A 2,500-nucleotide genomic window follows, 5' to 3' on the forward strand; every position below is an offset into this window, starting at 1 on the left:
CCAAAGAATAATGTTTACAGGTTTAATGTCTAGCAAGGTTTAAAATCAGGCGGCCTCTGGGTGTGCATGGAGGTTGTAGCTCAAGCAGGAACCTCCATACCATCACAGACAAATGGCTGTCCAATCTCTTCTTGAAAGCCTCCAGTGATGGAGCATCCACAACCTCTGGAGGCAGGTAGTTCCACTGGTTAATTGTTCTGATTGTCAGGAAATTTCTCCTTGGTTCCAAGTTGCTTCTCTCCTTGATTAGTTTCCATCCGTTGCTTCTTGTTCTACCCTCAGGTGCTATAAACAGAGGCATATAATCAAGATCGCGGCATTAAAGTATAAAACTCTAGCAAGACCACACACGGAACACTGCAATCAATGTTGAGACAATGGAAAAAGTTCAGAGAAGAGCCACTAAGATGATGAAAGGCCTGGAGACTAAAACATAAGAAGAACGGCTGCAGGATTTGGTTTTGGCTAGCCTAAAGAAAAGAATTAGGGGTGACGTGATAGCAGTCCCCCAATATTTGAGGGGCCGCCACAAAAAAGAAATTAATTTTTTTTTAAATTTTATCAATTTCATATATACATTCACAATTATATGATCTCATAACTGTTATTAATAATATGTATTTATAACAATTTTCCCTACTGTTGCCAATATACTTGAAGATTGCTTTTTTATCATCCCATAGATCCATCTTATCTTACAACGGTCCTACTTCTTCTTCCCTCCCTCCCTCTTTCCTTCCCTCATTTCTTCTCTCCTACTCCCCTTCCTTCCCTCCCTCCTTCCCCTTCCCTCCTTCTCTCCTTCCCTCCTTCCTTCCCTCCTTCCTTCCTTCCCTCCTTCCTTTCCCCCTTCCTTTCCTCCTTCCTTCCCCCCTTCCTTCTCTCCTACATTCCCTCCTTCCTTCCCTCCTTTCTTCTCTCCTTCTCTCCTTCCTTCCCTCCTTCCTTCCCTCCTTCCTTCCCTCCTTCCTTCCTTCCCTCCTTTCTTTTCTCCTTCTCTCCTTCCTTTCCCCCTTCCTTTCCTCCTTCCTTCCCCCCTTCCTTCTCTCCTACGTTCCCTCCTTCCTTCGCTCCTTCCTTCCCTCCTTTCTTCTCTCCTTCCTTCCCTCCTTCCTTCCCTCCTTTCTTCTCCCCTTCTCTCAAAAGAAATTAAATTATTCCACAAAGCACCAGAGGGCAGGACCACCAACAATGGTTGGAAACTAATCAAAGAGAGCAGCAACTTGGAATTGAGGAGAAGCTTCCTAACAGTGAGCACAATTAACCAGTGGAACAGCTTGCCACCAGAAGCTGTGGGTGCTTCATCACTGGAGGCTTTTAAGAAGAGTGGACAGTCACTGAAATAGTATAGGTTCTTCTGCTTGAGCAGGGGGCTGGACTAGAAGACCTCCAAGGTCCCTTCCAGCTTCTATTACTATTCTGGAGAACAGGTTGACTCCCTCTTCTTTGGGTCAGCCGATCAAATATTCTATTAGGTCATCAAATTAAATTCATTCATTTCATTAAATTAAACATGCCAACTATCTAACATAAATGCTCCTACATGTGCTAAACGTAAAGGTTCCCCTCGCACATGCGTGCTAGCCATTCCCGACTCTAGGGGGCGGTGCTCATCTCCGTTTCAAAGCCGAAGAGCCAGCGCTGTCCGAAGACGCCTCCGTCATGTGGCCGGCATGACTCAACGCCGAAGGCGCACAGAATGCTGTTCCCTTCCCACCAAAGGTGGTTCCTATTTTTCTACTTGCATTTCTTATGTGCTTTCAAACTGCTAGGTTGGCAGAAGCTGGGACGAGTCATGGGAGCTCACTCCGTTACGCCGCGCCGGGGATTCGAACCGCCGAACGGCTGACCTTTCTGATCGACAAGCTCAGTGCCTTAGCCACTGAGCCAATGTGACCCTTTATATGTGCTAGAATCTAAAGAATGGTGCCACATGGCACTGCCTGAGTGTCTAATGGGCAGGGACTCAACCTGCCTCTTTAGCCGAGTTTGCTAAGAGCTTCTTTAGTATCTTCTGGGACGTAAAATGCCCATTTTTAAATTATCTACTGACTGGCCCTTAACAGGCATTAGACAAAATTAGAGGAGGCCATTAAGGCTAGACTGAAGATGAACTGGGGAGGGTGGGGTGGGGGGGAATGAAAGCTTTGCTGCCGGTAATTCCCACCCCTGCTGGCTCCCAGCCCAATGATTTCCCAGATCAATATAGCTTAAATCAATTAAAGATGTGGGATGCATCACACATGCAACAGCCCCGTGTGTAGAGGCTGTTGTGTGTGTGTGTTTTATTTTCCCCTGTAGAAGGACGGCCAGCCAAAGATCCTGTCGGTCCTTTGGGGGAGTCATCAGACTCCTAAATCAGGGACAAGACACCATATTGGAAAAGCAATAAGGCATTGGGAAGGTTGTTGGAAGAATTATCCTTCTGGGTTCAGTTTCAAGACACTGGAAACATGGAGGCTGCTTGGAAAGATGGTTTAATGGTGGACAGGATCACATG

The sequence above is a fragment of the Thamnophis elegans genome, chromosome 7, assembly GCF_009769535.1.
Source record: "Thamnophis elegans isolate rThaEle1 chromosome 7, rThaEle1.pri, whole genome shotgun sequence".
Lineage (NCBI taxonomy): Eukaryota > Metazoa > Chordata > Lepidosauria > Squamata > Colubridae > Thamnophis > Thamnophis elegans.